The following is a 25,303-nucleotide window of genomic DNA, read 5'->3' as shown; positions in this document are numbered from 1 at the left end:
TTTTACCAAGTATCATCCCATTTGCTGACTCTTGCTGTTATCRCATTTACCATCCTTCTGTTAGCTCAAAATATATATTGGCTTGTGCATAAATGTATACAAATGCACATAATGAGGCTTTCCCTGATCATGCTACCAAACTTTTGGGCTGAGATCAGAAGTATTTATGCTCTTCTARTGTGCCTGACACAGCAAGGTCAGGAATTCCAAGGAATTCCTTAGAATTGCATCATGTTCATTGGTTGCATTTTGAAGATTATCTTCTAAATGTAAAGATATCTCCAATTTACACACTCTTTGTGCTACGAGGGCCCTGAGCAACCCTGTCTGACCCTGCTTGGAGCAGGACACGGGACTGGAGATGCCTCCTTGGTCTTTGCCTGGTGACATTCCCCTCCTTGGAAGTGTCTTAGTTTTCCCAACCACATCTCCCGAAGGACAAAGTTTCTTTATTCCGYGTCAAGACCGAGCCCTTCTGTCCAACACCATGACCTAGCCAGTCTTTTTATACCGTATGCTCCTGTTGTGGGGGAATTGCTACAGCTTTTATAGCTTTATAGCTATAAGGGTAGAGCTTTACCCCTGCCGAGCAGGGTCTCAGGACTCCAAGAGACTCTGAGAAAACACTTGGATTTATATCTGTGATAATGGGTAWAGAGCAATACATTGTGGATACTCGCAGCATATATTCAGTTCCAGCTTCAATGGATAGGCCTGACAGGCATCTGATTTCTGACATACTGGGAATATATGCAATATAACTGAGTACTCCAGCAACAGACTCAGTATTTTTTGCTGATTGTTAAGAGCACTTCAGAAAGATATTATTTGCTGTATTTACAGTGGGACATTGATGCTATTATTTAGCAATAAGACAATTAAGACATTCTAAAGATTATAGAGACTTACCTACTCCGCTAGCAAAAGCGCATCTAAGAAATACCTGGAAATGCAAGGCTTACAGTACTGWGCGTGCCAGTAAAAACAAAATCCTTTCAGACTTCCCTGGCTTAACAGAAATAGCTGCAGRAGAGTCCTGTGGGAGCATCTTGCATATACATATATATATATATATATTCCAAACTCAGTAGAGCCAAGTTTAACTAATGATTCCCTCTCAGATTCCATSAGGCTCCTTCGCAAATGCCCCACAAACAGCACCCATTTGCAGCTTCATTCCTACCCTCCCACGCTCAGATCCATCGCCGGAGCGAGGGCACTTGGAATTGCACGTCACCCAAGCGTGCCTTTTCTCCAGCACACTGCAACAAACACCCTATCTTAAACTTGCACCGCGTTTCGCTGCACCAGGGAAAACCGTAACTAAACCATAATTTAGGGATTATTTAGAAATACCCCATGTATTTAGATGTGGCTATCGGAGATAACAGTGTTCGAAAGGCTCACTAATCTTTCAAAAAGTGTTAAATTCCTGTTTTTATTGGAAGAAGTTCTTTCTGGCACAGGGATCCAGAAATTCAGCCAAACCTTTCCAAAGGTATCAGCATTAGACCACTCCTGAGGAAAGGGAGAACAGCTTGGCCTTTTATCTCCATCTCCCTYACATAAGCTTACATCAGCAAATAAGCTACACTAGTTTTCCATGTTAAGCCCCCAGTATATTTACTATTTTGCCTGCTAAAACTTACAAGCTCCATTTCCCACCCCCTAATCACATAATTGTGCATGCCTAATCGCATGACTATTACAGATGCGCTTGCAGTGCAGCTGACRTGTCTGCTGACGGAGCTCCTGCACGGTCTGTCCTTGTGGTACCTYCCACGTTATGACTTTAGCTTTGCACCAAGCTGGACGAGAGGGGATTTACGGCTGGGAATTGAGGGAAACTCAGAGGAGGAAAAAAAAATAAGTTTGATGATACCTATTAAATTTTTATTCTAAATATGAGCGCTTTATTCTATACATGCGCCTCTCTATTGATAGATCAGAGAATTTATAATCAAATCCCTTTGAACTGCCTTGATCAGTAAGAACTGTTTTTGTCAGTGAGAAACTAGCAGGTTTCTTACAGATAAGCCACCACTGTCAGGAATGGTTAGTCTTACATCTAAGGGAAAGACTCTCTTATGAGACAAAGGTTAAATTTCATCTCAGCCTTTCGATATGACCTTGGGTTATTTCCATAGTGGCTACAGTGGACCAGACTGTAGGAGGAAAGAAATTCTTTGTTACTTCCCATCTTGGTTTGTTTTGCCTGTTTAGAGTGCAAATTACCACAGGCAGAAATTTATATTACATAGCATAGTGTGTTTAAGACACAAAGACTTGATCCAGAGCCCAAATTCCAAGCCCAAATGCCCAAGGATCCAGGAAGATAGAATTTGTCACTCAGAATCTGGGAAAGATTTCACTCTGCCACTTGCAATAAAGAGGAGAGCTCCCTGTATTTAGAGCCCATGCAGAATGCAATGGGAGASAGCTGCAAGACAAAAAATAAATGTGAATCCCACTTCATGCTGATTCACTCTTCCCCTCCTCCCCAACCCAATGCAGTCGTATTTTTCATGATTAGTGGTAGTATTTTTTGATATTCTCTTAGAGAGATGCAGGATGTATTTTTCCTCTGAAATCTGGGCTGCACAGCAGTTGTTTCACAGGAGCAGAGCAGCTTCAGGTGGGAAGGCACCTCTGGAGACCGTCTAGTCYGACCCGCTGCTCAAGGCAGGGTCCCCTGGAGCAGGTTGCTCAGGGCAGCTTTCAGGTGGGTTCTCATCGTCCCCAAAGACGGAGCACAAGTGCATTCCACCGAGTGTATTCAGGCATATTGTGATAAATTTATTAAAGAAAAACCATCTACATGTGAGGTGTTATACAACTGCAAAATGTACTATTTGATTTTCTATCAATAATTCAATTGCCTGTAGCTTTAATTTCACACACTATCAAGTTCCCTTGCAACACGCACAGAACCTGCATCTTAATATTTCACATTTAAGAAAAAAATGCTTYTTTAAAGAGAGTTTGTTTATGCAAYGATATAAATTGTTTAAGGTCATTCTTTTTTAAAAAGAGATGCTTTTTACGCACTTAATTCCTAATCAAATGCTCAGTGCTGCATAAAGAGCTAATGACTTCCTCATGAACAGAGGTCCATCACACCAACAGGAGATGCTGCAGCAATGTTTGCACTGAAATTGAAATCTTATATTCCCTTTCCACTAATCAGAATTGTTACACAGATGTCCTCACTCACCGCTCAATACAAATTCTATAGCCATACTGTTTCGCACAACTAAAAACAGCAAAGAATTGCTTAACTAACCTGTATCCATACAAGTATTCCCTTGAAGGCTATATGTATTTACACAAAAATGCCCTGACCCAAGTGCCTTTTTCACAATAGCAACAGAAGAATGATGAAATACATAGTTATTCATGCATATGTACTTATCYGAACAATAAACAGGGCAACCAATCACTGCCATAATCCTATAACGCCAGCTCTTTGCCACCTTAAAATACACCTACCCATCACCACCACAGACACTGATCCTCAGGACCATTTGTCTTGGAAAAAGTTATTAATATCAAGAGTGATTACAACAGCTCCTATAAATATACATCATATAAATGCCTGGTTTTATGGAGTTCATGAATTGGGCAATGGGTTTTCATCACTCAAAATGAGACGTGTCAGGAAGCAGCAGCCAGCAAGTCCTCGCAGACCCACACAAGGGATGAAGACACTGCTGAGCCCAGGATTTTGCTGCCCAACGTGACGATCGGCGCTGCAATTGAAGGTGAAACGTGGTTAGACAGGGCTACGGCAGCTTGAAATTGCCCAAGATGACTGATAAGGCACTGAGGATTTTTCAGCGTGGATTTCAGCCTTTTGGGCATCAAGGTTATGTAGAGATTAAAAAGCTCGACCAAAAGCTACAGTCACTTTATGGGAATAGTTAATGCTGCCCTGTGCCAGCCAGCTGACAGCTAACACAGCCTGGGACAGCAGAATGAATGAATGCTAGAAGAAAAGATATTATCATCTCCTTAAAATAGGAAAAAAAATGTAAAAAATCCTTAAGCACCATCTCTGTGGAGCATATATATTACCATGAGTGATCGATATGGACWATGACCTTGGAAGGTTACTGAGTTCCAAGTTTATGAAGCTGATGTTACAGTGGCACATAAGACTCCAGCAGAGATGTCAGACATAATATTTAAGTTCCATGTAAAACACAGCTGTTTTTAGAAATGTCATAAATATCTCAGTATTGTGAAWCTCTTTCACATTGAATCCATAAAAAAAGATTAAAATACCTTTTAAAGAAAGATTAAAATACCTTTTAAGCTTTAAGTACAATATCTGCTGTGCAATATTAGAAAATTTACTTCCACTACATTTAGTTTAATGTAAGAAGAATTAAAAAGGGTGCAAGCTGCTGATTGTCCAGATGTGTAGAAACAAAGACTCTTTGGCAGCCCGCTTTTGACTGTGGGTTCTGACAGCAAACTTGGATCTTCCCATCAGCAGCRCATTGCAAGAATGGGAAATTAAATATAACGTACACAGAAAACAGGGAAATCCAAAACATGACATGAGTAGGAGTTTTTCTTTTTGAATGAGAAAACTGGGGGGGGGGGTATCACTTTACGGTGTAGTTAAGGAAGCTTTAAATAAATCTTTGCATTTTGGAACAATTTTAGAATCACAGAGACAGCTAATGCCATCATCAAATTCTCTTTGAAATTAAAATACTTCCAAAAGCAGTTATGCCTCACTGGCTTGAGTCACAAAATTATATGCTTTTGTCCATACCTCACTCATTGCCACGGTCCATGATAAGGTTTAGAAAAATAGGAAAAGAACCAGAAATGAAACAGGTTGCAATCTATATGCAAAGCRTTAAGGAAAAGGTGCAAATGTCACCTAAAAATATGCATGCCTGCTCCTAAATATCGTAGGATCAATAGTGTTAATCATGTACAGCCAAGGGCTTTTCTTTAGCTCCTTGCACCTGACGTGGCAGGTGGGTGAGCTAAGGTAGGGTCTAACACCAGAAGAGACTGCCGTTTCCTCGGGCGTTTTCTGCACTTCTTASGAGCAGCAGGCAGGGCTGTGCTGCTGGCGGGCCCCAAAGGCTTGGGGAGCAGGCTCCATTCGCAGCCACGTGTTTAAGACACCCGAGCATCAGAGCAGCTTGCAATAAAGATTGCAAAGCAATATTCAAGCACACTGGTTCTCACTCGCCTTTTTGCTTTTGCACCATATTCTGCTATTTTTATTTGCCATTTGAAAGCCTGCATGTGAACAGAGGTTTCCTTGCATAGGTATTTGGGAATGGCTGCACCTGACAAAGCCTCTATCKCCTGTATGTACAAGGCTCAGCATCTTGGAAGAGGCATTAACGCCACTGAAAAAGGCTAATAAAGCAGAAAAATGAATCGATGTTACCCAAACTGCACGTCAAAGTATCAGCCTTGAGGCTGACAAGTTGACAGTGACGGGTTCATTTAGGACGGGCAGGTGCACAAGAGCCTAAACTACACTTTGCAAAAGCAGCCGAGTGGTTCTAGGGCCATTAATGCTTCTTGCCAACTTCCCCACCTCCACAAAGGGGAAAAAAAAATAAATGTTGCGCTGAAAGAAAATCAGCAAGTAAAATGAAATTGAGCAAAAATAAATAAATAAGATACTATTTCTTTTTCCAAAAGTGAAATTGCAGCCCAGTGCCAYAGTGAGGATCAGCTAATTGGTCAAAAGTGTGCTTCCTGCCGCTTCTAAATTACAGACGCCTGCATCGTCATGGTAAGTTAATAAAGATTTAGTCGGTAGAGGATTAGTGTGACACATTAAAACTATCTGAGCACCAGAAAAAGCCAGAACAAAGGCAGGCATTCCCTGAGAGTTTCTTTAAAATAGTGATGGATTAATAAAAATATTTTCTTTTATGTAGTTCAGCACCGCCTGCACCTAGTGAGTATCTTCCACCCATAGACGTTTTAAGTCAAAGAGCTGCATATGAATCATACAACCTTTAGAAAGCAGAAGCTTTCTAAATCTGCTTTAGAAAGCAGAGACTTTCTAAAAGGCTGTTAGGGCAGTTAACTGCTTGCTTAAAAAAATTTAATTTTTTAATTGGAGATTTTACAATATTTTCCTCTTTCTCCTGCTGCAAACAACAGGAATTGAACCATTTCCTTTCTGAACGTTTCCTAGACTGCTCCTCTGTGCATGCAGAAGGCAAAGCCTGGTTTTATCTTCATGTTGTGGGTCTAGTGATGCTTTCCCTCATGCTCGAGGCGTGTATCAGCCTATCCTGGATAAATGTAGGGCYGTGGAGGAGAGAAAAGAGGAGCCCTGTTGATGTGACAACACAAAATTGGAAGGAGGATGAGGAGTTCCCACCTGCATGACAGAAATCCACCCTATCGCTTTTCCGAATGCAACATTTTATGGAGGACTCTGAAATACCCCAATCCAGAAAAAAATAAGTGCATTAAAAATATAAACCCAGAAAGGATTCTTTTCTACCATGGAGAAATCTCCTCAAAGATTTCTAGATCCTTTGGTTATGCCTGCTTGGTGCATCAGCAAAGCAACCTGCTGAAAGCCCAGCTCAGGACCTAGGTATGACCTTTGCAGGCCAGGTCTGCAGGGGTTACCATTGATTACAATGKTTTTTGCACACCATTCATCATCATTTTTTAGCACCATCCTATGCTATTCATTCCCAGGGTTTAGGAGGATTTCCAAGCCCCCATCTTCAGGGATTTAAATGGGCATTATTCACATTAATAGAAAGGGAGCTTACAAATTATATACGCTTAAATCTGCTTTCTGCTCTTGAAAAAATAAAAATAAATCAAAAACCAAATTAGTCACTTTTTAAAAAAATCCATAAGACAATTTTAGGGTTTTTTTTTTTGATAGACATATAGGAACAGTCAATATTATTTGAAGATCAGACAYGAAAAGTCAGAAATAAGTGCAAGCCAGTCATCTCACGTGCCTTTTATATGCAGTGGAGAGAAACAGGCCCTGCCAGATGGCAAATCAGGTGGGCATCTCTCTAGATGATTCACCTTCTTTATGTGGCTGCTTCCTTACCCTGACTTTAAAATGAGCAGAGGGGGATGAGATCAGACTTTAAAACCTAATATTTGGATGTCCAGACTTGGATGAAATAGGCTCTCTCTTAAATCTTAAAGAGGGATTCAGCACATTATTTCATTTTTCTTCGGTGTGCAGCAATTTTTTGCTTTTAAGATGTTGCTAGGGCCACTTACAGCTTCATAATTCTCAAATATCTTAGGAGTCAGTGTGCCAAGACAAACTTCCCTGAGACTCTCATTAAAGCTGACTACATAAAATCAAAAAACGGTTATTTCTCTCTTAAAAAGAAAAAACAAAAATAAAAAACCACCATCGTTCTGTCTATGACAGGTACATATATAACAATAAAACTCTCAAAGTCCAATCGAGCTTAGGATTTCATTAAGTCAGGATCTTAGCTGCAAAGCTCTGTCCCTTSACTGCTTTCTCCTTCCCCACACTTACCTGAAACTCAAAAATGGGACTAGTCAGACTGCAGATGAATTGAACTATTAGTTCATAATTCTGTGGGCATTCCCTTGCAATTTAGTGTAGATAACAGCAGACGGGTAGAAGAATCATAAAAGCTCACTAACATGTATAAATTCCCACAGAAAAAAAWGATTTTAACAGTATTTTTTTCAGCACTCAATGTCCAAACGCATGCATTTCATTTCAAAAGAGTTATGGATAGCCCAAAACAATATGTATGCAAAAAAATCCCCAAATTTAATGCCTTCTACTATTTCCAGTAATTATATTAGCTTTTTCTGCAAAAAGTATCTGGATATGTATCAATTTCAGTAGATAGATTCCTATTTTCCATCTGTAGACAGACTTTTTTTTTTAACTCTTTCTTCCTCCTGGAGAAAAAAGTATAAACTTCTGGATTATTCTTTTTTCTTACATGCGTGCTAACACCGGCTTACTGGAATCCAGAACTGCCAACTTCACTGTGTTTATTAGAGGAAATTAAATGTCTCCAGGCACTGAAACGCTGTCGTCTTTGGCATTAAGGCATTGAAACAGTTCTGAGCTCAGCTCTGTCCTAGGCACTCACRTCTTCTAAGCACATCCCAGGCATAACAGAATCCCAGGATGGTTGGGGTTGGAAGGGACCTCTCGGGAACAACCAGTCCAACCCCCTGCTCCACAGGGACACCCAGAGCTCGGGACACCCGGTCACATCCCGGCGGGTTGGCAGATCTGCAGAGCAGGAGCCTCCGCAGCCTCCCTGGGCAGCCTGGGCCAGGGCTGGGCACCCTCACCCCAAACAAGTTCTTCCCCATGGAAGCTCCACATGGAGCTGCCTGGGCTCTAACTGGCACCCACTGCCCCTGGCCCCTCTCCAGCAGCTCCACATCCCTCTCGTCCTGGGGAGCCCAGAGCTGCCCCCAGTGCTCCAGGTTTGGCCTCCCCAGCGCTGAGCAGAGGGGCAGGATCAGGATCCCCTCCCTGCCCTGCTGCCAACGCTCCTGATGCAGACCAACTTCCACAGCCTGGAAGCTGGCATCAGCCTAGGACCATTCCCAACCTAGAGCTTGCACGAAGCTGGCTTCTTCTGTGAGAAATGGCCCCTTCAGCTCTTGCATTTGCATGAGAGTATTGAAAATAGCTCTCCTGCAGAATTACATACTGACAGTTCAGGTTTGTGCCATAAACACCTTGATCTGCAAGGACACAGACCCATGGCAAAGCAGTAGGCCACAAAGCCCAACATAAATGTAGCTAGAAGTGTGAATTGGGCAACACTCCAAGTCAACTTGGTCCAAAAAGAATCAAGATTACATCACAAAGCTATAGTCATTACTAGCATAACATATAAGGTTTACTGATGATTTACCTACATGGGACAACCTCTTACCTGCCCTTCATGAGCAGTTTTATAAGCCTTTGACCTGTCTTCAGAAAGTGAACTCAGACATGCATTGTTAGTTTAAACTATACTCCTAGGACCAAATGGCTATTATTCCTCTGCTGACAAGTAGGAAGAATCCCTTAAAATAACACAGCTGATGCTTTGGAACTGACCCTTTGAAAAAGCTAGGCTCATAGGTTTGTTCTCTATATTCTCCCGGGACTTCTATTTTTATACCATTCCTAATCAGAATACAATAAAAATCTGTTTTTTTTTTCTCTTCAATACCTTCAACAATAAATTTATAGATCAAGAAAATTATGCAAAAAGAATTCAGTATCCAAACTTTCAAAAATGACCTTTAACAAGTAGCTCTTCTATCTTGTTTACCATATAAACTACTAATCAGGAGTGAGAACTTGCACAAGTCACCTTGTGTTTTGAAGCCAGACCCAACGCTGAACCATACAGATTTAGTCATCTGATGTTTGTATCAGTCAGTTACCTCACGTCTCTCTGAATCTAATTAAAAAATTAGAAATGCAACAAAGGAGATGAATCGTTGTAATTCAAAATCTAATTCTTTCCAAATAAGAAGTACTGTTTGGGAATATGCAGGACATCTGGGAAATTAAAGGTGATCAGAAGAAGTAGGATGATGTTTATCTCTTGCCTTTATGCAATATAATTCCAAAGGTCAGGGCATGTAAATAATGCACATTTGTTCTTTAGGTCCCTTTCCTATCACAAAAGATAAGTATATTGGAAAATAAAGTAGGAGGTTATAGATCCGCATAGGATTTTGAACAAGACTTACTATGTTCTTTGGCAATTAGACAGGATCCATTCAAATCCCATTGATTATCCCACTTCTTCCCAGGTGGACWGAACAGAGACCAACAGAGCAAAGAGGAGTTTCCATTCATAAACACACCCCCAAGTCCAATGCTTAAGACTCTGCATTCATATAGGCAAGCCTGAATCCTACCCAGATTACCACTGCATTTTGACAGTATTTTTCCAAGTCAGCAATTTTTGGGGAATTACTTTACATTGGTTCTTTGTGGGTGTCTGTCCAGTGACGCATCTTTGCAAGAGCTGTTACTCCTGGTCGATGCACACTCTGGGTCATACAGGAAAATGCATCAAGAGGTAACTCAAGGCAACGTGAGCATTGCCAACCAACCAGTACATTCATACCCAGAGTGGTGGTTTTCCTAAGCAGAGGATATGCATCTCATGACTAGTTAGTGTAGGCCAATGGGTAGGTCCTAGTTGCTATTCCCTGGRTAGGTCCTGGATGCTACGCCCAGCTGTGCCAAACTAGGCAAGAAGCTTTCATGGTCCAGGTGTTCATTTCTCCATCTGTGCAGTAGGAGTAAAGATAATTATTCTCTGCTGGAGAGCACACTGAGCTCTACACCCGAAAAGCACCAGAGCTAAATCATCATTTATTAGACACGTTATAACCGTGATGATGTAGCTCTCAGCATCCTGTAAACCACAATTGTCCTTTTAGGCCAATATTGTTGCATGATGACTGTCCTGGGGCCGTGAACATGCAGCAAGTGCATCTCAAAGACTCCACGGGAGCAGCAAATGCCATAGGGAAAGTACAAGGCATGAATATTAAAAAAAATAAAAAATATGCAACAAATTGGAACAGACTGTCTCGTCTGTATGAATATTACCCAATTCATAGGTACATAGAGAAAAACCACAGCTAAAGCACATTGCGAGCAACCAAATGTAAATRTAATCCCAAACTCTGCTTTAACACTCCAGCGAGCTCACATCCATTACACTGGCAAACAGAGCTTTCTACCTGTGCAAATCAAGCCACGTAAGGGGAGGAAGAATTTAGTAGTAAGCCAAGTTGGGAACTGTACAGAACTGTGGAGTAAAGCCTTAAAATTATTCAGCTCTGTGGCTATAATTGGTTATAATGCTTTACTCCTCATTCTCAGCTGCCCCCCAATGAAGCATACATTAGTAGAACACATATTTCATTCACCATATTACCTTTCTAACTTAATTTTATAAAAGACAACACAATAACTCTAAATATAAATGGAAGATTTACACTTGAGAGTAACAGAGACAAATAAAGAGCAAAACTCTTCRCAAGGTCAGTTAGGAGGCAAGTGAGCATGAGGATGTCCTCACTGCCAGAAACCTACATAAAAAATCATAATTAATAGCAATAATTCTAGTATCAAAGCAAGTGTGGAAAACAGTAGCGTTTGGCGCTGTTGGAGGTTAAGCAACCTGTAAAATTCAATTAAATTAACGACTTAAGAGAAATCAGAACCAACCACCTTTTGCACTAGCACTGTTTGAGAGTCTGTTCTTTATTTTAAAGTAACTGTGGTTTTAGGATAGAGTAACATTTGAAGGAATAACACACAGCTCAGTAGCCTTTCCTGATATGTCAGGTAGGTGGTCACACACCTAAAGTATTTGAAAGAAATCCGAGATGACAAACCCAAACCAGATGGCAAAATATCGTTTTGTCCTCCCCCTGTTTCAAGAACATCACATCAACTCTCCTTGCTCAATATAGAGAGGAGAAAGAAAAAAAAAAAAAAAAAAAGAGAGAGAGAGAGAGGAAAAACATAGAAAAATGCACGTTGGTTGGAATCACCAAACTTCTGATCTGACTCAGAGGCAAGAACATGCATCTCCCTGAATTATTCCAACTAAACCAATTCCAAAGCACTAGTAGAAGGTCAGCTTTTGAGTCCCTTACAGGGCAGCAGAAGGCCATAAACTTGAGCTTTACGGGAACTTCTTGAGTTGAGAAGGACACAGCATGATGGACAACACATTCCTGTATCTCATGACTTCCAGGACACCTTTAATTGCCTGCAAAGCCTCCACTGCTCCGGCATGGGGGGCTCTGATAAAATCCACAGCTAGCAGGCTGCCTCCCTGAGCAGTGAAGAGCAGCTAAACCACAAGAGCTCAGTCCTGTCTATACTATCGATATTTACAACCAGGGGTATAGACTGCATGTGATTTGTTAGGCTGATCTGCCGCATTGGCCCCTGTCCGTGTGCCTGGCTCCTGTGTGAGTACTGCAGCAAAGCCTTCAGAAGATGACCGTGATATGAAAGATGATAGAAAGAAGGYGGGGGAAGGGGAATCATCAAAGAGAAAAGGTTCCAGAGATGCAAGTAATGCACTAAGGTCATTATAGAAGCAAAGCTCCCTGGAGAAACCTATAATTTATATATGCTAATATATCAACACTACTTATTTGGGAGTAACAGAATTAAATCCATGCACCCTCTCGATGCTATTTACCTAATGAGCAGCATTAAACACAATTGATGGATCGCTCTCCTGTGGGCACTAATGGCCCAGCTCTCCCTGCTCTGGCACCAGTGAAAGCAGGGACAGGGCAGCTTCCTCTAGGGAAAACCCTGCTCTCCTCMCCTGGGAACGCAGAGCGAGCCCAGTGAAATGAACAGTAAAAATAAGGGCAGGACCTTTCCTGGGCTGAGCAGAGAGATTTGGATGCTCAGATCCACGGCTTAGCTTACATTTACAGTTAGGAAAGACGTTCAGGATTACACAAGTAACACCTTACCTGCTGTTTGAACTCCTCCAGGGCTCAAGGATGATATTTCTTACACTGACTTGAGCAAGTAGCTCTGCTGTCAGTTGTCTCATCAACCAGGGTGAAGGAGCTGGACAGTCCAGGTCACCAGGCCAGTTGGTGGCAATGGGGTAGATCCAAGGTGAAGCCTGGATGGCACCTCACAAGTCCAGAACCTCCCAATTAAAGGGGAGCAAGACTAGAGACCAGCACTGATATAGGCTCACGGAGGCAGGCACCAGTATGGCCAGGCTGGGCCTCCAGGTGAGGCTCGTAAAGGCCATTAAGGCCTGTTTAGACAGAGCACCACGATTTGCATTCAGGATTTGCTCCACTGCCTGGTGSCAGATGATCATGATGCATGTTGGGCACGCACAACCATAAATGACATCCAGCCCTATGGAAGCAGCTCTTATCTGAATGTGTAATACCTATCTGACATTGCTTGGGAATAGCACTTATATAACTAGTTACAAATAAACTATCCCCCTGKTTTTTTTTGTTTTGTTTTGTTTTTTTTCARAATGATCAGCATGCAATTTCTACAAAAATCTCTTGTAAACAATGTGACTTTTTACATACTCCTTCGCTGCCTTTATTTTAAGAACTTTGTGTTTCCTGCAGAGAGGAAGGTAAATTATAATAGCATTGTACCACCCAAATGTGAGACACACAACTGTCAAAAAACCTTTCCTATTTTAACGTGACAACACTAGAAAGGGGATTAGCATAATTAGCAACGGTGGCTAATTATTTTCTTTATCAAAATGGCATTGTTTACTTGCTGCAAAATGCATAACAGCAGGCTGAGGCTGGGAAATTATAAACAGCACAGAATTTCTTTATTGGAGTGTGCATTCGCAGCCAAAAGGGAAGGAATGATCTCAGTGTGCTGCAGAGAAAGGCTCGACAGTGAATCACTTCAAAAATGCACCGTCAGTAGCGCATAGTGGAAAACRAGAGGTTTCTCCACCTTGGGGAAAATTTTGATTTTTTTTTCTTTTTTTTTGTTTTTTCTTTTTTTTTCCCTTGTAAGCGGTGTAATAGGAAGCCCCAAAGAGAAGAGCTCACTACAGACCCCTGCTGTTATGCTGGCAGAAACCAACCCGGGACAGCTCTGCTAAGGGCAAGGGGCTTGGAGAGGCCCTGGGGGAAGGTCCCCATCAGCATCTGGGAAGCGGGCAAGCTGGGGACAGCTGGGGCCAGCCTTACCTGGCATTTTAGCATATCAGTTATTATTTATCAATTAATATTTTATTATTTATAATAAATTATATTATTAAAATAGCATATTATTATTGTTTAATAATATTATTTTTCTTTATAAAGATATAATACAAAAATATTATATAAAAAATAATATTATTTTTCTATGTAAAGACTTTTTCTAAGACTGCAGTTTACCATTGTGATTAGAGAAATATTGCCTGTCAGGAGGGCTCAGGGGAGGTAAATTAGGTTTCTTGATCTCGAGCAGAAGTTCAAGCTGGTACCATGGGCAAAACTTTCAGGAGACTGCAGTTACCAGGAGCAATACTTCTTCTCTATTGTGAAAAATATCTGGAAATATAAATCATAAGTTATCGAMAGTAATCATAAGAGCTCGAAAAATATTTATATGTGAAAATAATGGGATTTTTGCTTTCTTTAGTGGAACCATTTCAAAAGCAGAGGATGTTAAGTTTTACTTACTTACACTYTTACTGAAGCACATTTTCATCTAGGCTTGCACAGTTGCCTGTGTATCACTTCCATCACTTGTCTTCATCCAGTCTTGTTAGAGACATAYGAAAGGGAAGCAAATACCCCTCTGAAGACAAAATGGATAAAAGGTGAAGGAAAAAATCTTCCCATCATAACACAGAGAAATATATATCTATATTTGATGAACTCTGCTAGCAAACATCCAAGCATGGGCTCTCAGGATGGAAAAAGCTGACACGTTGGACAGCCAGCCTTAATTTCTATAGCCAGAAGAATCAAGTGTGACCATTAGGACCCGTCAAAAATGTGCTGTTTCTAAGCCTGCTCTAGGCAGCAAAGGCTATGTGCAGCCTATACCACTGTGGGCAATTTCTTTTTTTGCTCTTTCCTTCGATTTTTTTGCTGTATCTSTGCCCCCAAATGTCTTTCTGATTAAACTTTTCTTGCCGCATGTGCTTTCCCGTGTCTCGCTTTGGCATTCCATTATAAACTATAATTAATGAGGGTGTGCTCCTTCGATGTTCGTCTTCTTGACGCTTAACATTTTTGTCTCTCTTCTTGCAAGGCTCTAGCCCTTTCTCCAAGAGAAATGCATAGCAACAGCTAACTTACCTCCTGCTCACTTCTCAGCTATTGAATTAATATAAAAAATAAAGGAYAATTTATTTTTTCACAATCACACCCGGACACCTATGAGAGCAGCAGCAGAAGGCATCCAATTAAACTGAAGAAGGAGAGTTTTCTTGATGGGGAGAAGTTCTCTTGAGCAAAATAAAATGCTTTATTCATTTTTTTTGTCCACTTTTACCTAGTTGTCCTGTTCAATTATTTATCCCCTCCTTGCTGGAATCCACTGGCTGTAGGAAAGCAAAACTTGATGCATGCCAAGTAAATCACAATATACAGAGGTATACATAAAACCTCTGAAAGTTAATTTTGTTGCTGAGAAGATTTAATATAGTGCAAAAAAACCTCTATCCTCCCTTTTAATTACGATCTCTATTTAAAAAAAATCCAGATTTCTCTGCTCATCGAGACCACGTGTCTTGGCTGCCATTAAGAAAGTGAGCAGGATTTAAGGACCAAACCAACCCAACACCTTCATTCCACTTCTGCTACATCCCCTAAGGTCACAGCCATAAGAAAAATTACAGCAGGTAGACTGTAAAACACGGCCTATCCATGCTCCTCGGAAATGTTATTATGAAGGAGSGTTTTTTTTGCCCTGTCTCAAATTTTCCACAGGTAGAAACAACACCACAGAGACCTTAAAGGTCCAATTGTAGAAGTTTCCATGTTAGAAAGTTGTCCTAAACTCCATGGTGGGGACATGTAAGGTGGTTAGAGGAGATTGCAGGATGACTTAAGTCAGGATATACACACTGGGGAATAGGGAGACTTCTGAGTGTCTTCAGCATGCCGGAGAAACCACCTTTGAGGTTTTCACACTGAGTGACTCCTCTTTCCTTTCCATTTTCCCAAGAGATCAAGATGAAACCCAGAGCAGATGATTTATTCCTTGGATGCAGCAGGGCCACTATTCCTCACTCTTATTTTTGAGGCTTGCTGTGATCAAGGAGACATGCTTGTAGGCATGGGYAGAGCATAAACTCTAAGCAGAAACTTCTGATGCAGAGTTGAGCCCACGTAACCTCCAAGGCTGCTGGCACCTCCAGCTGATGCAATATTAGCATTAGGACTTATGGAAACATCGAATTTAAGTGTCAGCTTTCTCCCTGCACATACTTTTGCTACAAAAAGATATATAGCATGTGTTTCCTAGATATCTCAACATATTTTATGCTTAACGTTCACAAATGTATTCAGGTATTTTTAGCATCGCCTTGCCGCCTCTCCTTCTGCGGGAGGGCTAATATACAAGATTTAACAACCAATATGCAAGAGACCCAGAGACAGCAGTAATTCTTGGGGTTCGGCTGACATTTGTGAACCTCTTGAGCTCAGCTGCTCTCATGGTTTATGACATGTGCAGAACCACTTGAGGGAATTAATAACCCACTACCTGTCTAGAATGAGAAATCTCCTGTCTTCCGCCTAAATATAACATCTGCCCATCTCTCCTTTCTACTTTTTCCAGTCTTTTTCCTTCTGTGTGATTTTTTTTTTCAATTTTAATCAGGAGAAGAGGAATCATGGAGCACTTGAAAATTAATTCTAATAACAATCTAATTATGGGCTCTTGAGATCTGTTTTAGAATGAAAYTCAAAATTATTGACTGACGTGGGGTCGATATAAAATGCTCAATCTCATACGTAGCCACTGGACCAGTTTCTGTGCTAAGAAGCCTTAGTGAAGCTCCCATAGGCTCCATACAGATGGACACACAACTTGACCGTGTCTGTTGGATGCTTACTTAGATTACTGATTAATCCTCCTGTCTGAAATGTTTCAAATAATGATGGATCTGCACTTAAACTGATGGCTGTGAGAAGAAAGCTAGGAAGTTGTCAACCCAATCCATTTTATGAGACCCATGTCACRCCTCTCCCCTAGGACCCCAGCAACTGCTTTACTTTGGAGTTAAAACAGGTAGTTTTCCCCTATCTCTAACATATATTCACTACTACGTATTTCTGCAAGGTCACAAATCCCCAAAAATAGATCTTAGATMTGACCAGACACATGACAAAGTAGCCAAAAACCATCAATATTCATCTCAGAATGACAATCCTGTTACCACAGCGCTGAAAAGTCTCACTGGGGCTACCACAATAACAACATCATTTTGACACATCCCAATCTGGGAGAGAAAACACAGTTTGAAGTAACTATAAGAAATTACACTCCCGTAGGCTTTAGTCGAGATGCTCAACGAGGAGCTCTGCGGGTAATCAGCGTGGGGAAGCAAGGAGAGAAGAGCAGGAATCCAGCCAATTATGGAGCCAGCTTGATCCAARTTCCCATGTTCTTTCTGCGCCTCTAGTGAGTACACAATAGTAGACAATTCTGCCTTAAAAGAGGGGATCCAACTACACCCAAATGATACTGCTTGAATGCAAGGGAGCAGACTAGCAGTGAAATCAATTGGGCTGAGCATCACTGATCCAAGGCAACTTTTATCATGTGTTTAACTGACACCGTACTGAGTACAACCGTCCTTAACCAAAGTGAGAGCTGATCCATGCCTGGCATGGGAGAGCAGACACGTTGCCTTAAAAAGCMCAGCTAAGGTAGTCCAAAACCTTAATGACTGTGCTCAGGCGTTAAGGGTTTATAGACCCTTCTGGTGATAACGTTCATCCCAAGGCTGAGGCAGAGCAGYGAGAATCACTGACGCTCAGCCCAACTCCTCAACTCTCTATTTTTCTTTTGCAATCGGTTGCTAAAGCTGGCGCACGGCTCTGGACACCAAAACCAATGAATCAAATATAATGAGTCTGACATGTCACCTCRCACAACACTGGGAAGCGTTAGCAAAAACACCCTCGGTTCCGTGCCACCGCCTCCCACAAATTCCGGGCTCCAATTTTATTGTTTTGTTGCTATAGACTTTTTCACAGCTGAATAGTCTCAATGCTTCCAAGAAAAAGCTTTTCTTTGTGGTTTTCTCATCACTGCGGCACTTTCTCACTCCAAGGGTACGTTAAGAGCTAGTAGGAGTCCTGGAAAGGGGCTTAGCTCAGTAATAGGAGATGCATGGGCATGAGTATGTGACTGTAATTATACCGAATATATGTAAACAAATTTAAAAATGAACAAAGGAAAGAAGTGTGAGCAACTGCCATACATCTGAAAGTTCCTGGGTAGATTCTCCCATGGGAAAATGCAGGTTTTCTCATCTGGTCCCTGGAGAACCTTACCCCTCCAGGCTCCTAAATTTTACACCTTTTCCCCCAAGAACCTCTCATCCAACCCTTCCAATCGCATGGATGCTTAAAAGCATGGGCAAATATCAGGGAATCTTGCTTAAATTCTTACCAGGAATCAGCTCAAAAACAAGACTCAGCCAAGGGCAGAATCATGTTGCTTAGACGAAATCATTGGCCTGACACCATCTCCTACCTTCCTGACTGTCACAGAAGACGTCAATACCTTCTGTTAAGGGGCTGGACTTGAACATCACACATCAAAGTMTTTCATGCCTCTACTCTCAGCAAGCTGGAAATCCCCCCTTTTTTTTTTCCCCCCCTTTCATTTTTTGATTCATCTGAACTCCTAATTCAAACTGAAAAAACAAATGGTGTAAAGTATTTTCAGGCTGTTGCATCCCCTTTGGAAGTTAAGCTTCTCATTTACTTGCATTTTTATCTGAGAATCAAAGAATCCCAGAATCGCAGAATGGCTGAGGTTGGAACGGACCTCTAGGGATCATCTAGTCCATGCCTCCTGCTCAAGGAGGAACACCTACAGCAGGAGGCACTCGGTCACAACCAGGTGSATTTAGAAGATCTCCGGAGAAGGAGACTCCCCAGCCTCCCTGGGCAGCCTGCTCCAGGACTCTGGCACCCTCACAGRCAAGAAGTTCTTCCTCACACGAAGACAGAATCTCCTCTGTCTCAATTTCTTCTCATTGCCCCTTGTCCTTTCACTGGCCGCTACCAAGAAGAGTTTGGCCCCATTGCTCCTGCAATGTTCTGCAGGGACCTCCTGGACTGTTTCTGGCAGTGTGGTTATCCCAGCAGACACCGGCCTGGTTGACCCTGCATAAGGACCAGGCCCTGTGATCTGGGGGCTTCCTGCAGCTTCCTATGGAAGCCTAATCCACTTCTTCTTGTTCTATCCCATCAGGAGCAACTCCGTCACCTCGCCTGCCCGGCCTGGCCTTCCTGAAAAGCCTAAGCCCTCCATGGCCACATTCCAGTCATGAAAATGATATTATTATGAGACTGAAACCGGCATTGTTTTCACCAGGAAAAAAAAAAAAAAGTTCTGAATATTTGATGTATTTTAAGTAAGTTTTCCAGCTGAGTCATTTCCTTCATAACTATATTTGTGTTAATAAGCAAGTTACGTTTGCCTTAAATGTCACTAAAAATCTATGTTAATAACATCTATACCACTGTAGGACTCAATTACCTGCCACGTGCTGCCAGGAAAGATGGTTCAGCTGCTTATCCCAGAACTCAGGGACACCACTTCAGTGGTATCCTATGCCAGGGGCCTCCTATATTATCTTTAAACACACACGTTCGCTCTTTTAAATGCAAACACAAAACAGYTCGAAGTCCTTCTTTTGCTTATATGGATATGTGTATTTTATTTAACAAATGGACACTGTAGAGGGCTGGTTCAAACATGTCATCCTTCTCCAGATGCTTGGTCTTTCCTATACACTGTCATTTTTCTTTGGGCAAAATACCAAATTTGATCGTTCTTTATTTCACTTTGGGACTAAAGGGCAGAAACTCAGCCAGACTCATTCTCAAGTTATTTCTCTCCACAGAAAAAGAAATAAATCTTTTTTTTTTTTTTTTATCAACTCCTGATCATATAGGTCATGGACTCTCCAGCGTTTCATTAGGGAGCAAGGAGCTAGCAGGACCACAGAGAGACATTTGTGATGTTAAATGGAGGCAGCCATCCCACCATCCCGCTTGGCTGCAGCATTCCTGGGATCCGTTTTCCAGGTGGAGCAGTCCTTGGGAAAGGAACCGAGTTTTCTTACTTGCTTCTTCACTCATCACCTACCACTGTATGCTAAATATTATTTAGTTTTAATATGAATAAATCAAAAGTATATTGCTACTACTACCTAAATATTGGATGCTTTATATAAAAAACAGCCATTTAAAAAAAAAGAAGAAGAAAATAAGAAAAAACTCAAGCAAAACTGATTAGAAGGCCAGCTGTTTCTGAAGCAGCATTTGATGGGTTTACGGAGGAGCTACATGCACTGTTGGTACAACCCTAAACTCTCCCCCTTGCACTTCTCCCAGAGAAGACACGTGCCCAGAGGCACAGAGCAGCATTACGCCATGGCCAAGAAAATCATCGCCTGGCTAATTGCAGAAGCAGTTACTGACACGTCGCTCTTGCGGGCTTGGCAAGGAGCTCCTCGTCTCGTTAGCGTGTAGGACCGTGCCGCAGCCACATTCAATTTGCTGCCGATTTCAGGATAAAATAGTTAGTTCGGTTATATTTAACTAATTAAGATTTATTTGAGAAGCTAAAACCCAGCATATGGYGTGTGTTACTCGCTATTTAGTATGCACGGTCATGATGCTCTTCTTCGGCTCCTGTAGCACTCCAGAAGAGAGACGGTAAATACTAAAAGTATTAGGATCTGGTTTACTTTGGTGAATATTGCTTGAGTTTTCTAGATAGCAAGAATAACAATAAATAACTGCGTATCCAGGAGAAGATCATGCCTATAGGAGGCAGCATCTTGCCCCTTCTAAGCTTTTCTGCATGAAAACAAGCAACTCTGAATCAGTAACCTGGCTGGTTACCACCGTAAGTGGTGGGGACAGGTTCTTGTGTCCAAGGTAGTCTCTCCAGTGTTTTCTTTTCCATGCCTTTTTTTTTTCTCCCTAAACCAAAACTTCCCTCCAAAAAGCATTTTTGATCAGTTATCTTCTTCTAATCAAACCTATTTTGACTAAAACAAAACAAACAAAAAACTTCCCAAGGACTCACATCAAGCAAGGCAGTAATAATAGAGTGATAATAGAGTAATAATAGAGTAATAACTCTAGTGAAAGCAGTATGGAGCCAAGGCGCTGAGCTCTTAGGCTCCCCAAACCTAACGTCTATGTGACCAGGGCCATCCAACACAGACCGTTTCACACCAGAGACCTCAAAGAGACAGAAAGATTGTCCAATGGAAAAAAAATCATTGGTAGGGACACCCGTATGTATGCCTTGCAGTTGAACCTGAAGCAGCTCCAGGAACCCTGCAGGACCATAACCCAGGTGGCACAGTGTAGGAAACACAACCACRGTTTCTTCAGTTGAGCGCTTTCCCTCTGGACTGTTAACAGGTCTGAATTAAAGCTTTTCTTACATCCTCCTCACTCGCCCTGGATGTGTATCCGGGCAGAGTGTTGTTTTGAGCTTCAGGAAGCACAAGGGCAGCTGCAAGAGCACCTCTGGGCAATCATTGCCCAATGATCACCTCCACCATCACAGCACGTTCACGTGTGGCTTTAGCCTCCCTGTCCATATCACACGTACCGGACCAACCTCAGAGTCACCGAGAGCCTCTGTCCGAAGTGCACTCACCTTCTACACACCTACATGGAGGTCCCCAACATACAGATGCTGCTTGTAGCTGCTGTCGATCTCTCCAAAGAATAAAGTAGTTATGTTGAGTATAAATAGAACATTTTCACCCTCACAGCATCTTCACAGACTCAGCTAAGAGCCAAACAGACCTTCATAGGCTGATTTATCTATTTCTGCATTTATTCTTCACCACTATTGCGGGTGCTCTGYTGACTGATGAGCCCAGGCGCGTTTCCACACAAGGACCGCAATAGGGTGGCCTCCAGCAGGAAGCCAAGCTGGCCTCGTTATTAGCAAACGATTTTCCAGCGTTTCTGCTTGATCGGTCACGAGTTCCTTGAGAGTTATCCACATTTATGGCCACTCTCAGAGCTTTATTATTTTTTAATGGTGAACCATAATGTTTTTGCACATAGGCTAAACTGGAGCAGGGTTCCTTGGGTAGGAAAGCCCAAAATACCACCTGAGCTCCCAGCTCCATGCACAGGTCTGCACTATGCATGCTGAGCAATGCAATCCATACCATCTATATTAATTAGCTCCTATGAAAAGTTTTGCAAATACAGAGGCTGAGCTCACAACGTAGGGCATTTCATCTGGTCAAGTTGTACAAAAACCTGAATAAAACCATCTGTATTTTAGCATGTTTACAGCTAAAAGGCCCTGGAATGAGAGATCCTCGGTGTTTTTTGCAGGCTAATTGATACGTTTCACAGATTGGATTGTCAATTTTTATGCTGAAACCAGAAAGTGATTAATGCAGTAAGCTATTCGGGWTTTTAAGCACCTTTTATTTTCAATAATCCTTTTAGCTTCTGGCTTAATGCTGGGTAAAGAGAGAGTTTAAAACATATTTGCCAGCGCATTGGAACAATGAATGGAGAGTTTAACTATATAGGACTATATAGCCATAATATAAGACCCCCTCCCTCTACAAAACCCTTTTCAGATAAACATATACTTTAATGTATGTATTAAGCTCAATGACACAACGCTGCARAACGTGACTATGAGGCAAATACCGAAATTCAGTTTCCATTTCAATATTTTAAAAATGCTAATAAATCTGGATGTGCTCAAAAAGATTAGCACCCCAGACTGACCTAACATTTGAGAAATGTGCATTGTGAAAGGAAGGGTCACGAGCACCCCTTACCAAAGCCCAGCCAGGGGAGCGGGACTCAGTCCGGTACAATTTCTCTGGCACAAGCAGCTTGTTCCATGTTGCCCCAGGCCACGTGTTTTGATCTGRGTTATTTGGAGGAATCCAATCCACAGCGGAGAAGCAGAAATGCAGAGCAGAAACCTGTGCACAGGTGGAGCAGGACCAGGAGCCTTGCTCGCCATCCAGGAGAAGAAAGCCCTGGTGTCAGGGCAGCAACCTGTAGACACCCCGGATAAGAGATGTGATGACCTGAGCAGCTGTGGCATGAGGAGAGTGTCCCACCAGCTCCCCACACCACTCCTGGGCAGTGTTACCAGTTTCCCTGTAAAATATTTACCCCCCCCCAAGAAGTAAAACAAGCTGCAAATCACACAGTGTTGCTTGCAGAGCGATTGTTAGGTGCCACCTACGATTGAACAGCTTCCCCATCTGCACAAAAAGGTGTTTCCTCTTCTAGCAGGTGTGTGCTGGAAAGACCCAGAATGCAGCCTTTAAATTCATTTGGAGGGATGCTCTGCTGTTAATTACAGTTTTAGCGCTACTGCTTCTCAAGGCAGCAAAAGGAGAGGTAGGAGAGGTCCCTGTGGCACCAACCTGGGAGCACTGAGGACAAAAAGCCACCCTTGCTGTCCCTGGAAYTGGTCACCTCTGCTGCTCGCCCTGCTTGGATGGGGACCCTCGGGCCACGTCCTACCTGGGGAGACACTGCAGCCGCGTTCTGCTGCTGCGTGCTCCTCATGCGCCAGCGCAAGTGATTCGAAATGCCACAAGTCCTAAATTAAATCAAACACGAGTTTCCAACGCAGTGAAGCGTGATGACTAATTAAGCCGTTCTACCTCTCTTAGTTATTCATTTTAATAACCAACGTCCTTATCTTTTACACTTGGAAGCCGTTGGCAGTTTTGTTCATTTGTTGTCGTTATGCGCTGGGACCAGAGTCTAATGCTGCCAGCAGAGATGTTGCTGATTCAACTGGGTGCCAGAACATGAGTCATTTACAGAGGTAAATGATTATGGAGAATAAAACCTTTATATAGCCGCCTCTTTGTGGCATCAWAAAACTTGTGAGATTTGCACAGAGCAGCTCAGAAAGTTTGCTGTCCTACTTCCACCATGGAGAACTTGCAAACTTCACCTTCTTTTGAAAGGAAAATGTTGCAGCAGCTGCTGGGTTTGCAGCATTTTAGCTCCAGCGGCCTCGTTCTTCACACTGGAGGTGCCCAGATCTGCTTCTAGAGATGGTTATTCCCCCAACATTCCCCGAAATTAGCTGGCTGGCGTAAGTGGCCATCAATCCATTTCAGCCATCACACGTTTATTTGAAGAGCTAGTAAAACTGCAGATCATGGATATGAGCCTGTCCACTTGAGCAAACACATCAGCTTTTGAGCACTTAAATTCTTAAGCTCAACCTCGCAGTAATGTTGGACTGAGGTTTTTTTTTTTTTTTTTTTTTTTTTTTTTTGTGGAATAATATTTTAGAGTGATTTGTTTCTTAGTTACAGGATGCAGATGGTGATGATGCTGTAAATCTTGCGGCGCGCGCAGGGCAGGAGCTCAGGCAGCTGTACAAACCAGGCACACTTTATCACCACCTTCGCCAAGGGTTTTGCCCTCGCATCCTGAGGCATATTTCCAGGTTGAACGTCCGTGAGTGACTACACAGAGGCAGGTCCCTCAAGGAGATTTATTGGGGAAGGAATCCGGCGTTTGACTGGCGCATGGACAGCTCTCCAGAAGTGCCACTCTATATTTGGAGCTGTGATTATTAATATTTTACTTGCATTTACAATCCAGCTACGTCATGGGTCACATTTTACTCTGATATGAACCCATATATCCTCCTATTGGCAAGGTGCCTGCGGCCRAGTAAATCATTCCCAACAAAGAGCTTCCTTACGGAAAGCTTTATCTGAGAGTAATGAAATAAATGGGATTTTCCTGGGATTCTATCCCAGGAAAGGGAGAGTAGTTCCTGCTGGAAAGCTGATAAATCTCCTAGAATTTCATCTCATCGCAGTATTTGAAAGATCTCCCCTCCTCCTTTAAAAATTTTGTTAAAAGAACTTTCCTCCAAGCAGCCTTCCCAGTTACTCAAATATTGGATATTCTGCAGGTTTTGAGATGCAATTTCCTATTAGATAGAAAGAAAAGGGRAAAAAAAGATAATTATAGAAGTGGGATCTCCTGCAGTCCATTACCTTAGAATGGAGGCTGCAAGATAAAGGGATGTTGTGCAGGGGAAAAGTCTGAAACAAATTCATTTTCATTTTCAACTTTTCCATATTAATTGTATTCATTCATATATCTGGAAGTAATTACAGACAAAGAAGAGAAATCAATGAATTTAAATAATAACTATTAACTTTTTCGCTAGGTACATTAATTTTATGACAAGTCATTTGCCTATGATAATTAGTTTGGTGATACTGATGTACTTTCTTAATAAATCATACAAAATAAATGGACTCGAAAGTTACATTATTCCAAATTAGAAAGAAGGCTCCGTACGTAAATGGTGAAAAATGGTGACTTCTGTCAGCTCGATGTTGAGCAGGACGGTATAAAACATTAATAGGGGGAGTTTTGCATCGCTCCTTGAGGCTCCCAGGGTGATGTTAATGGTCTGGAGGAAACGGAGAAGTATTTTGTGACCTTGCTCTGTGGAAACTGCCTTCTTCAGCTTGCTGCAGTTGGTGTTTTGGGGGGCAGGGGATGGTGTGAAGAT

At 42.0% G+C, this 25,303-nt stretch overlaps 1 long non-coding RNA gene across 1 annotated transcript; it reads right to left on the bottom strand.

Annotated features, from left to right (window-relative positions):
• Window positions 1–3,182: 3,182 nt before the first annotated feature.
• On the bottom strand, window positions 3,183–12,680 carry LOC112947889. Its single transcript, XR_003249493.1, has 2 exons — window positions 12,511–12,680; window positions 3,183–3,749 (listed from the first exon to the last, which is right to left on the bottom strand). It is a non-coding gene; the product is annotated as an uncharacterized LOC112947889 (long non-coding RNA).
• Between the last annotated feature and the right edge of the window lie 12,623 nt (window positions 12,681–25,303).

The sequence above is a fragment of the Nothoprocta perdicaria genome, unplaced genomic scaffold (genome assembly GCF_003342845.1).
Source record: "Nothoprocta perdicaria isolate Ctin4 unplaced genomic scaffold, notPer1 scaffold_10, whole genome shotgun sequence".
Taxonomy (NCBI): Eukaryota; Metazoa; Chordata; class Aves; order Tinamiformes; family Tinamidae; genus Nothoprocta; species Nothoprocta perdicaria.
The sequence above is the reverse complement of the archived record's forward strand: the minus strand, read 5'-3'. Positions and strand labels throughout refer to the sequence as shown.